Source organism: Nilaparvata lugens, chromosome 14, assembly GCF_014356525.2.
Source record: "Nilaparvata lugens isolate BPH chromosome 14, ASM1435652v1, whole genome shotgun sequence".
Classification (NCBI taxonomy): domain Eukaryota; kingdom Metazoa; phylum Arthropoda; class Insecta; order Hemiptera; family Delphacidae; genus Nilaparvata; species Nilaparvata lugens.
The window spans coordinates 1,952,224-1,965,966 of record NC_052517.1 but is presented as its reverse complement, the minus strand read 5'-3'; the positions used below and the strand labels follow the sequence as shown (position 1 = coordinate 1,965,966).

Below are 13,743 nucleotides of genomic sequence, written 5' to 3'. Positions count from 1 at the left end.
ATTGATCAACTTTTGAAACCAGAATTGTTAGATGTCTACACTAAAAAAAGTGGTTACCCTTCAAATGAAAATTGTATTATTTTTTACAATTTCAGACTACCTACCTATTCGTGTAGTTGATCTGTTAGTTCCTTATAATGATTCTGGGGATATTTTCAATGATAAATAACACTACATTCATCTTATCTTAAAACTAGAGACATTTCAAAGTTCATGGAGAGAAATTGTCCAGAACTGCAGCCTGGTAGATTTCCTCATGAAACTGTTAAGACATTTAATTTATAAGTAGTATTTAAATTGTCAAGTTTAAAAATTAAAATGAGGAGAAATCTACAAATCACAGCACGCCATTCTCTATGAGCCCAAACATTTGAAATGCCTTAATAGTTAAAACTATAAAACAGATTTTAAGCACATCTGCTTGAAGAGCCGAACAAATAAAACATGATATTTGTAGGGAAAATTACAAATATCACAATAAATTTGAATGTACCTTGTATGCTGCATGAAGATTTAAATCAGCTTGTTCCGTTTCAAATACAATGAATATTGTAGCACAAAATCTCAAGTTTCGATTCCGATTGAATGGTTATAATCTCCAATGATTTTATAGGGCCTACCTGAAAATGTAAACAAATAATGAATGTATTCAATAGTAGATTAAACTTTCAAAGACAAGAGTAAAAATACTTCATCAATTATTTTAAATTTGAAATTGTTATTTGTTTAAATTGAGAGATAAAAGTTTATTTAAAGTTTTGTGCTGACTACCCAACCTACCTAACATTGCCGTCAATGTAGAGTACAGTTATGTTATGAAAAAGTATAATTAATCAACAACTAGAACTAAAACGGAAATAAATTATTATTAAAATGATATTCAACACATTTTACAATAATATTTTAGGAGAAATGAGAGAAATATCAGCTAAAAACTTATAAAAACAATAAGACTGCCCACGGCCATTGGCTCATAGTCAACACTTGAAGATTTTGCTATTATTTTTCTAAAGTAATGGTATTCAAAGTTAATTGTACTTGACTAACACATAATAAAAGATGAATTTCATGGAAATGAACGTTTATTTGTTGTAACACTTACAATAATTATAACAATTCTAAAACATAGCTGTTCAAAACACTAAAGCTAAAGGTATGATCACTTCAATATATACTTACACATTCTGCAATTATTTGACGATTGCGCACTATTCTTATCGTTGATAGAGTTGAAGAAATTATGATAGAAGGTATTTTTCAAAGAATTAGAGTTTAAACGTTAATATTTATTTAATAATCAGCAATTGTTTGCGGACTTGAACAGACTAATTGTATACAAACAAAAATCAAAGATGGCGATGGTCTGGTCAATGGTCATGTCAGAAAGTGAGCAATAGTTCATAAACTGGCCGCTATCGCCTATGGGCAGCACAATGCAGGAAACATTTTGAAATCACCTTTGACTATCAAATCAACAGCTTTATTCGTTTTTAAATGACAATTACAATCAACAACATCAACTTATGATTGAATTTATTGTATCATCTTATTGAAAAATTAGTTTCCTTCTCAAATGGTTCAGTGAAATATTGCGCTATGTTTAAGCATTCAAAAGTTATTGAGTAAATATTGCTTGATAGTTCACTGAAGATTTCAATTTTAAATTCTTTTAAAGCTCTATAATACGTGATTTTCAAAGTTTTCAGATATGTAGACTGCAAACCATTGTAGAAAATTTCATCCTTCATAAATAATATATCTACGAAATTTGTGCTATGACCAACCGTCTAGAAGTTATTGACAAAAAACTAGAGAAGAGCTAATGTTTAGATAGGTTTTCTCAATTTTGATGTTCTATAGATCCTTATCATCAGAGCTCTTCAGTAATCCACTTTCATGATTTTGTGGAGAATTTTCTTATCTTTAAGCTTGTTACTAGCAAGAATATCTCTTATCAACTGTTCAGGAGCTATGGACAGAAAATACTACAGATGATTTCAACAATGATGCGGTTCTCTTGTTTTTGAAGCTCTGTAACTTCTTACTATTGGAGTTTTTGTACAATTTAATCACACGATACTGTAGTGAATTTTGTTTTGTTCAAAAATTGTACCATGCAAAATCAAGTTCCAATGAACTGTTCATAAGTTATTGATGAATTTATACAATTAGGTACATCGATAGTATGAGTTTCATCGGTTTTTGGAGCACCATAATTTCTTAGTTTTTCATGATTTTTGTATTTAAATTAAGTTGAATTTGTAGAACATCGTGTTGTCTTTAAAAATGGTGATGAGCAGGATCAATCTCTGATTAAGCGTTTAGAAGTTATTGCTGAAAATCTGAAACATATAGAAATTTTTCTCAAAATTCGTTGCCAGCAAATTCCACTTATAGAAATAGTGGATGACAGATTCCACCTATTAAAGCTCATTATCATATGTCAAATTCCATTCTCTACAAAAATTCACTCTACAAAATGAAAAATCAGCTACAATGAACGTTTAATAAGTTATAAAGCAAATACTGCTGAGAAATTCATTGTTAACTTGGCTTTCAATACTTTTGAGCATGTATAGCGCATTATTCATTATTCACATTTCAGATTGTGCAGAATTCTGAGCTCCATGTTTTCAGTTCGATATTATTCTCATGAAAAACCAACTGTTTCCGAGTAAACTTGAATAGAAGTTTGAAAATTTGCCGATTTGTCTCACCAAAATTATCTTTGATTCATCATAACTCTGCTATTTCTTAATAGATTCTGCTCATTCTCATTTCAAATTATGTAGAATTCTAAGCTCTAACTTTCTTTATCTGAACAATTTCTCTGAAAAATTCACCGTTTTCAGTAGACTTGGAAATTAACTGCTAATTCTTTCATCATGAAAATGTCTGATCCATTCTAACTCTGTTATTCAGTGGCTGATTACCTTGATTGAAAAATCATAATGATATCATGGATATCAAATACATCTCATACCGTACCTATCAATAATAAATATATTCAAGTGAATTAATTTCGTGTGACTATAGTGAGGTCCACGTTATAATGGCAGTGGATAAAGATAGAAGAATAGCGATGCCGATTCTCTGCATTAATTAATTATATTTCTACACTGTCAAAAACATAATTGGCATCGTTGTAGACCTAGAAAAGGATAGTACCACCGACCTTGTCGAATGATAGACAAGGATAGCAAAACCAAAGTTGATCAAATACTATCATTATAACGTGGACCTCACTATAGAGCTCATTTTGTGCAGAATTCCATGCTCTATCGTTTTTTTTCTTATCAATATCTCGCTTGTTGACGATTTTCGAGTAAAATTGAAAAATATGTTGAGAATTCACACTCATTGACAAAACAGACTTACACAACAAATCGATCAATCATAACTTCCTTGTCTATAATTTCAATTTTATTATTTTAGGGCTAGTTTTATGCAGAATTTCGTCAAGCTCTATCGTTTTTACCCATTAATATTTCCTTACAATTGCCTATTTTTTCGTAGAATTCAAGAAAATGTTGGGAATTCTCACTTAGGTACTTATTTAAAGCAGTCTTGCACGATTGAATATTTTTTTATCAACCATAACTCCCTCGTTTATGAACCAATTTTGTGATACTTAATCTCATTTTGAGGAGGAATACAAGCTCTATCGCTTTGTTTCTAATCAATATTTTGCTAGATTTGACCATATTCGAGGATAATAATTGAGATGAATGATGATGAAACAGTCCGGCACAGGCACATCCAATATCTTTGATCGATCAGAAATCCCTTGTTTATGATTCAATTTTGTTATATTTGGGCCAGTTTTATGCACAGTTGAAAGGTCTATCGTTTTATCTCTCATCAATATTCCGCTAATGTTGATCGATTTTTGGTAAAATTGAAGAGAATGTCTAGGATTCACATCATTAACTGCTGTGAAGCAGTTTGCAAATTAAATATCTTTCATCAATCATAGCTCCCTCGTTTATGATTCAATTTTGTGATAGGCTACTCATTCTCATTTTGTGCTGAATTGGAAAGGCCTTCAGTTTTGTTGAATATCTTCCATCAATCATAACTCTCTCGTTTATGATTCAATTTTGTGATAGGCTACTCATTCTCATTTTGTGCTGAATTGGAATTGATTTTTCAGGGTAGTCATTGTTCACTGAAAACATGGAACACTAAATCCTAGACAATCTGAAATGTAAATTAGCAAGATCAGTTCAGAAGCAACAGAGTATGATCGATCAAAGATAATAAATCAGAGTAACAAATCAGTGGATCCCAACATTTAATCCAAGTTTACTGGAAAACGGTCAATTGTTCAGGAAAATTGTACTAGACTATTTGAACTTGCCACAAATAGCTTGAAATTATACACAATTTGAACTATTGTTGATCGAAATCAGTTCACAAACAATAGATTTATTTTAAAATTTATTTAATGATAGTATTTTTGAAATAGGCGGTAGTTTTAAATGGTGTCCACATTACTGTCTTTAGTCGAGTTGTGTCGCTGCAAGTAGTTCACAAAAACTCCGCTAGATGTCATGAGCTGTTCAATTTGCAACTCTGGCATCTCTTCACTGAACTGTCCTATTTCATGTTACATGGCTGACAGCTTCTGAGATTATTGGGGGAATGTTCCAGTATTTCCTCCATAACTTCTCAACGGTTCATCGTATTGTAATTTTGCTGATGTCCTTTATTGAAGGAAACAAAATTTAATACAAAATTATGTAGCTGAATTTGTCATAAATTCAATGAATAATGCGCTAAGCATGCTCTAAAGTATTGAAAGCCAAGTCAACAATGCATTTCTCAGCAGTATTTCCTTTATAACTTTTCAACTGTTCATTGTAGCTGAATTTTCAATTGTGCATTTTTGTAGAGAATGGAATTTGCCATATGATCATGAGCTTTAGTGAGTGAAATCTATTATCTCTATTAGTGGAATCTGCTTTCAAAGCTGACAATGGATTTTGAGAAATATTGGTAGCTGTTTCAGTTTTTCAGCAATAACTTCTGAACGCTTCATCAGAGATTGATTTTGCTCATGACCATTTTCAAAGACAACAAAATTTTCCACAAAATTCACAAATTTTAATATCGAAATCATGAAAAATTAGGAAGTTATGGTGCTCCAAAAACCGATGAAATGCATACTATCGATGTACCTATTTGTATAAATTCATCAAGAGCTTATGAACAGTTAGTTGGAACTTGATTTTGCATGGAACAATTTTCAAAGAAAACAAAATTTACTACAGTTTCGTGTGATTAAATTGTACAAAAACTCTAATAGTAAGAAGCTACAGAGCTTCAAAAACAAGAGAACCGCATCATCGTTGAAATCATCTGTAGTATTTTCTGTCCATAGCTCCTTAACAGTTGATATTAGGTGTTTTTACTATCAACAAGCTTGAAGATAAAATAATTCTCCAAAAAATCATTCAAATTAATCACTGAAGAGCTCTGATGATGGGGAGCTATACAACATCAAAATTGAGAAAACCTATTTAAACATTAGCTCTTCTCTAGTTTCTTGTCAATATCTTCTAAACGGTTGGTCATAGCACAAATTTTGTCGATACAATATTTATAAAGGATTAACTTTTCTACAATAATATGTAGTCTACATATCTGAAAACTCAGAAAATCACGCATTATAGAGCTTCAAAAGAATTTGAAGTTGCAATCTTCAGTAAACTATCAAGCAATAACTCCTCAATAACTTTTGAATGCTCAATCATAGCGCAATATTGCACTGAACCATTTGAGAAGAAAACTAATTTTTCAATAAGATGATACAAGAAATTCAATCATAAGTTGATGTTGTTGATTGTAATTGTTATTTAAAAACGAATAAAGCTGTTGATTTGATAGTCAAAGGTGATTTCAAAATGTTCCCTGCATTGTGCTGCCCATAGGCGATAGCGGCCAGTTTATGAACTATTGCCCACTTTCCCTTTCTGTCAAGCTGACTGACCAGACCAGACCATCGCCATCTTTGATTTTTGTTTGTATACAATTAGTCTGTTCAAGTCCGCAAACAATTGCTGATTATTAAATAAATATTAACGTTTAAACTCTAATTTTTTTAAAAATACCTTCTATCATAATTTCTTCAACTCTATCAACGATAAGAATAGTGCGCAATCGTCAAATAATTGCAGAATGTGTAAGTATATATTAAAGTGATCATACCTTTAGCTATAGTGTTTTGAACAGCTAAGTTTTAGAATTGTTATATTGTAAGTGTTACAACAAATAAACATTCATTTCCATGAAATTCATCTTCTATCATGTGTAAGTCAAGTACAATTAACTTTGAATACTATTACTTTAAAAAAATAATAGCAAAATCTTCAATTGTTGACTATGAGCCAATGGCCGTGGGCAGTCTTATTGTTTTAATATGTTTTTAGCTGATATTCCGCTCATTTCTCCTAAAATATTATTGTAAAATGTGTTGAATATAATTTTAATAATAATTTAATTCAGTTTTAGTTCTAGTTGTTGATTAATTATACTTTTTTCATAACATAACTGTACTCTACATTGACGGCAATGTTAGGTAGGTTGGGTAGTCGGCACAAAACTTCAAATAAACTTTTATCTCTCAATTTAAACAAATAACAATTTCAAATTTAAAATAACTGATGAAGTATTTTTACTCTTGTCTTTGAAAGTTTCATCTACTGTTGAATTCATTATTTGTTTACATTTTCAGGTAGGCCCTATAAAATCATTGGAGATTATAACCATTCAATCGGAAAAGTAACTTGAGATTTTGTGCTACAATATTCATTGTATTTGAAACGGAACCAGCTGATTTAAATCTTCATGCAACATACAAGGTACATTCAAATTTATTGTGATATTTGTAATTTTCCCTACAAATATCATGTTTTATTTTTCTGCTCTTGAAGCAGATGTGCTCAACATCTGTTTTCTAGTTTTAATTATTAAGGCATTTCAAATGTTTGGGTTCATAGAGAATGGCGTGCTGTGATCTGTAGATTTTTCCTCATTTTAATTTTAAAACTTGACAATTATAAATCCTAAATATAAATTAAATGTCTTAACAGTTTCATGAGGACAATCTATCAGGCTGCAGTTCAGGACAATTTCTCTCCATGTACTTTGAAATGTCTCTAGTTTTAAGATAAGATGAATGTAGTGTTATTTATCATTGAAAATATCCCCAGAATCATTTTTAGGAACTAACAGATCAACTACACATATAGGTAGGTAGTATGAAATTGTAAAAAATCATACAATTCTTATTTGAAGGGAATCCTGTTTTTTTAGTATCTGCATCTACCAATTCTGGTTTCAAAAGTTGATAAATGACTATGAGAAATTAAACTCATAGTTTTCACAACCCTGATAACCCTCCCTATCGGTGTTACTTCAATGAATAGGTAGTCTAATATTGTAAAAAAATTATACAATTCTTCTATGAAGGGCATCCACTTATTTTAGTGCCTGCATCTTACAATTCTGGTTTCAAAAGTTGATCAATGACTAAAAGAAAGCATTTTCATAGTTTCCACTACCCTGATAACCCTCCATATTGAAGATAATCAAGAGAATAGGTAGTGTAATTTTAAAAATCATACAATTCTTATTTGAAGGGTATCCACTTTCTTTAGTAGCCGCATCCAACAATTCTGGTTTTAAAAGTTGATCAATGATTAAAAGAAAGTATTCTCATAGTTTCCACAACCCTGATAACCTTCCGTATTGGTGATACTCCAAGAATAGGTAGTCTAATATTGTAAAAAAATCAAACAATTCTTATTTGAAGGGTATCCACTTTTTTTAGTGTCCCCATCTAACAATTCTGGTTTCTAAAGTTGATCAATGACTTAAAGGAAGTATTCTCATAGTTTTCACACGCCTGATAACTCTCCGTAATGGTGATACTCCAAAGAAAAGGTAGTCTAATTTTGAAAAAAATCTAACAATTCTTATTTGAAGGGATTCCTTTTTTTTCAGTGTCTGCATCTAAAAATTTTGGTTCTAACATTTGATCAAAGACTGAAAGAAAATATTCTCATAGTTTCTACAGCCCTGATAACCCTCCGTATTGGTGATATTGTAAAGAAAATGTAGTCTAATTTTGAAAAAATCAAACAATTCTTTTTTGATGGGTATCCACTTTTTTTAGTGTGTGCATCTAACAATTCTATTTTTAAAAGTTGATCAATGACTAAAAGAAGGTATTCTTTACAACCCTGTTATTCCTGGATTGTTTGTTGTTCCATAGTTTATAACAGTAGTGGATCTTTGAAGCTTTATTCTCTGTATGGTGTGATCGTTTATTCAGTTTCGTAACCACATGACTTTCATTTCAACTCAGACTCTGACTGTGTTAACATGAAATAGCCTCGAATTTTGGAACATACCATGGGATATCTTCTTATGCTATCTTTTCTCTATCCTCTTCCCTTTTGATTTTTATTGTGTGTCTGTGTTGAATAAAATGATTGATTGTTGTGTTGATTAAAATTATTTATTCATTGATTGATTAACGTCTCCACTACCTCCTCACTATGAGAACACCTATTTGGCATCACACCTTCATTCAAGGTCTGATCACACAGAGAGCGATCTGCTGGCAGCGGTCTTGGATTAATATATACTTATAGATATCTAAGATATAGATATCAATATCGACGTATGACACTCAAGATTTCTGCTCCAACTATTTATTGATTGTAATGAAATATCTTTAGCTATATTTGTTAGAATTTTTTTTCTTTCTTATCCTCTCTTCTTTTCCCATTCTTCCCTCTTTCACTCCTCTTCACCCTTCATTCCTTACTTTTATACCCTCCACCAGCCCATGACATGGAAACCATAGTTGGCTAGGTATTTTTCCGTATTTTATTCTATTCAGCTCTCACCCCACTATGAAGCCTGTTCTTGTATGTTTATTTGAAATTTGTATTTTGAATTGTGTATTTGTGTTTTCATTTTAATAAAATTGAATTGAGATGTCTAAAAATTGTTCACACCAGAGCTCTGTGTCTAAAGAGCTACATTATAATATCTGGACGTCCTTAGGGTTTCACTTCACACCAAAGACATCTCTGGACCGAAAGAAAGTTATTTCTGCTTCAAAATCTCTACTGACTTCTCAATTTTTCATCTTCTTTTTGAGCAAATTATGTTTTAAATCGCTGTACTTGAATCTGAGTATTAACAGCCGTTAATACAATCGTGTGCCGGTTCATAAAAGTCTGTTAAATTTTAATTGTGATTAATTTCACGAGAACCTTTGGAAAGCCTTCTCTGATTGGTTCTCATGAAATTAATCACAGTTAAAATTTAACCGGCTTTTGTGCAACCGAGGACTTGAAGAGTCGTAACTTGGAAATCGAACCTTGGACCGCTCTGACCGCAGCCGGTAGATCGCTCCATGTGTGTCCAGGCCCTTAGAAGTTAGAGATTGTTTAATTGAGATGTATTCACTGGATGAGGACGAGGTGGTTTCATGATGAGAAGGGTATAGTTTACATTAAAATCCACACAGTATTATTTAACTAGCCAGTATGTAGGCTCATAAATGTTTATTGATTCAATGATAACAATTTTGTTAGTAGCCTCTATTTAAACCCTTGAAAAATTAAGATTAATTCTCTCTCAAATCGTTCTGCTTCCCCGTAGGGCCTTCTATCAACTGTAGTGAATAGATTCCTTTATCTAATTTGTAATATTTGTGTGCACTGTATTTCATCAGACGTCTGGAGTTTCTTACATTTTTTACCGTTAAGATAGACCTGTAGTTGTGAGTCATTTATGCGCTTGTAAACCATAGAGATATTAAGCATTTGAGACTGATATTAAGGTGAACGATGAGAACTTGTAGTTGTTTTAATCTATCTTTTCAATAATTTTTTATCAATATTATGTTGTTTTTTTTATCCAAATGAATGCATTGCCCAGTGATTGATACAGTATGGTTGCCAGTGTAGTACGAGAATAAAGTACGATTTAATGACATTCTCTCTCTATTCTAAGCTTTCTCAGAATGAAAAATGGTTAAATAAATATGTAAAGTTATGTTTTCAATACATATTATTGTGAGAAACAGTTTGATTTCTTTATTTTAAACCAATATTGATGACATCTTTTGCCGGGTTTGTTAGGAAAAATGATAATTTAGATGCATTTTAATCTCTCATTCAAGTTATATTATTTAACAATAATAATTTTCGAGTACAAATTCAGTCATTTTATTGTATTCTAATTACATTTTTTTAATAATGTAATTTTTGTATTGAGGTTAGGATATTATTCACTTCTTATTATTTTTCTTCTCAAGAAAATAATTAGGTCACGAAGACAGCTGGTGTTTGCTGCTGCCAACCAAAATTCTAAAATATTATTGAACTTTCAATGGCAACTAGATAGAGCGGATAGAGAAATTTTGCATCTTTATGTTGGCAGCATTACTTTCCCCGTCTCCTTTTCTCTCGAAAATTCTCCAACAATATGGACGCCGCCATCTTTGCTAGGTAGCCTGCTTTAGCTTGTTAATTTTTACAGTTTAAAGTGTTATTTTATTGATTTCAGTGTTAAATTAATGTAAAATGTGATTCTTATAACTTTTATCAACTAGTGTGAACATAGAAATCCATTTCTATCCGATAATTTTAACGTGAGCTTTGAAGTAAAATCAGCCTATCGTCTTTGATCATAACAACCAAGGTATCTTGTATTTTACATTATTAAAACGTTTTATTTACTTTTCAACAGTATTTATTGCTTGTTTTCGACTAATTGTTAGTTATTTTAATGTTTTCAATTGATTTTCTCTAGTTTTGCAAAATTATTTTGTAAATTTGACTAATGTTGATCTATTGCTGTTTCACAATGATCTGTCAGTATTGGTTAAATGGGGAACATCCATGCATAGTCATAAGAGCTACTGTCAAGCTATTGAATCTCACTTTACGGTTTTTGTATTAAGTTTTTAGCTACAATTCACCAATTTTAGCCGTGAATTAATACAAAATGAGTTATTTACTTTTGATTTTATCTATTTTGAAAATAAATTAAGTAAAATTTTAAATTTTTTCTTCCAAACTTGAATAATTTTTTTTGTGTAAGTGCATGTCCAGTGCCAACATACCTATTATCAAATTATTGGTTGGGATCAATTTAGTATGTTATTTGTAGCACAAAATCACAAAAATTAAACGGCGCTCACTATTGTTTTTCAAATAAACTGAGTTCAAAGTAGCACAATTTTACATGCATTTAACCTATGAGTAGCAGCCATTTTGATTATTGAAATCATCAAATTACGATATTCCTAATCTGAGTTTTCTTAACCCAAAGCTTTCCCTAACCTAAGCTTTCCTAACTTGAAGCTTTTCCTAACCTGAAGCTTTTTCTAACCTAAAGCTTTTTCTAACCTAAAGCTTTTCCTAACCTACAGCTTTTCCTAACCTTAGCTACTTATGGTTACTACTTTATAGGTTAAATGCATGTAAAGTTCTGCTACTTTGAACTTAGTTTATTTTAAAAACAATAGTGAGCGCCGTTTAATTTTTGTAATTGTGTGCTCAAAATAACATACTAAATCGATCCCAACCAAAAATTTGATGACAGGTATGTTGGCACTGGACGTGAACTTTAGCCGATTTTTTAGTTATAATTTGAGTATTGGATTAGTATAAATGAACTATTTGCTATTGGTTTAATTTTTTTAGAAAAAATAATTTATTTTGGCTCGTTTTCTTTGAAATTTAACATTAAAGGTCTTATTGTTTTTTCAATTGTATTTAACTTCTAAGCCGGTCCATGTTAAGGTTAGTTTGTTGTTTATATGGGCCTATCTCAATTTTTTTTTTTAAATCTTGAGTAGGCCTATATATATATATATATATATATTTTACTGAAATAAAAGTATTTTAACATTAATTGTTATTAGAATAAACTCATAATATCAATTATTTTATTTATAAATATCTAAAGAAAAAGCTTGTAATTAAATTTTACCACTCCAGTTTCCCACTGCTAAGAGCGTTAATAAATTTTTTTATCAGAAGTTGTTTCAAAATGTTCCTGTTGCGAAAATAATTTATAAAGTATAGAATTTCCAAAATCTTTCCATCGCGGGAAGCGGAAAAAGTGTTTATAGTGCCGGTTCCACAACAACCGGTTAAATTTTAACCGTCGAACCAATCAGAGAAGGCGTTTTTGAATGATTGGTTCTCGTGAAATTAATCACGGTTAAATTTTAACCGACTGTTGTGCAACCAGACCATAGTGTTTGATAATTTTCCTGCTGCGGGAAGCGGCAATAAATGTTCAGTGTTTAAGTTTTACTTTTTGTGTAGTTGAGAAGTTGATATTGTGGTAATTATTCATATTGAATGAAAAAGACTAAGAAATTGTCAAAAAAAACCACTGTTTTATTGATAATTAGAAAGACCGGTTTCGGTTATTACACCATTGTCAATCTCTGATAAACTGAAAAATGTATCAAAACAGTTAATCAGAGATTGACAATGGTGTAATAACCGAAACCGGTCTTTCTAATTATCAATAGATCAATGGTTTTTGACAATTTCTTAGTCTTTTTCATTCAATATGTTTAAGTAAGTTTTTCTAAAAAAATTTCCGCTGCCGGAAATGTTTTTGTTACAGGTCGGTCAATCTATGTATCTTCTTGCATCTGAAGTGAAACTATTTATTTTTTTCATAAATTTAGATGAATGTGTTGATAAAATTTGATTCAGAAACAGGATTTATGCCTCTGACTGTTTATTTCAACTACTTTTTGTCACTCCAATTGTGTATTATTTGTAGACAATATTCATTATTTTATTGTCTAAGCAATGTGTGTTATTTTGCAGTGTGTTGAAATGTTGGAAGCTGAATGACCGCGCAGAGGTATCTCACTGCTTTGAGAGGAGACTTGAAGAAGAATGTTACTGCTCTAATCTCCAGCCTTGGATTACTTCACAACATGATGCATTATATAATCTCCAGCCTTGGATTACTTCACAACATGATGCATTATATAATCTCCAGCTTGGATTACTTCACAACATGATGCATTATATAATCTCCAGCTTGGATTACTTCACAACATGATGCATTATATAATCTCCAGCTTGGATTACTTCACAACATGATGCATTATATAATCTCCAGCTTGGATTACTTCACAACATGATGCATTATATAATCTCCAGCTTGGATTACTTCACAACATGATGCATTATATAATCTCCAGCTTGGATTACTTCACAACATGATGCATTATATAATCTCCAGCTTGGATTACTTCACAACATGATGCATTATATAATCTCCAGCTTGGACTACTTCACAACATGATGCATTATATAATCTCCAGCTTGGATTACTTCACAACATGATGCATTATATAATCTCCAGCCTTGGATTACTTCACAACATGATGCATTATATAATCTCCAGCCTTGGATTACTTCACAACATGATGCATTATATAATCTCCAGCCTTGGATTACTTCACAACATGATGCATTATATAATCTCCAGCCTTGGATTACTTCACAACATGATACTTGATACTTACTTACTTGATACTTGAGGTCGTTGCCAATGACTGGGGTTTCCAGATAGGCAGTGTCGGAATTCTCAATAAAAATAACCTACATGGTCATTCACGCTGTGGAGGTGCTTGACTCCCAAAAAGAGGTTCACTGTAAAACTCCTGTAGTGAGTAGA

The 13,743-nt window shown here is 31.3% G+C and overlaps 1 long non-coding RNA gene across 1 annotated transcript; it reads left to right on the top strand.

Moving 5' to 3' along the window:
* Window positions 1-6,006: 6,006 nt before the first annotated feature.
* On the top strand, window positions 6,007-12,994 carry LOC120354149. Its single transcript, XR_005572837.1, has 3 exons — window positions 6,007-6,184; window positions 6,737-6,863; window positions 12,882-12,994. It is a non-coding gene; the product is annotated as an uncharacterized LOC120354149 (long non-coding RNA).
* Window positions 12,995-13,743: the final 749 nt, after the last annotated feature.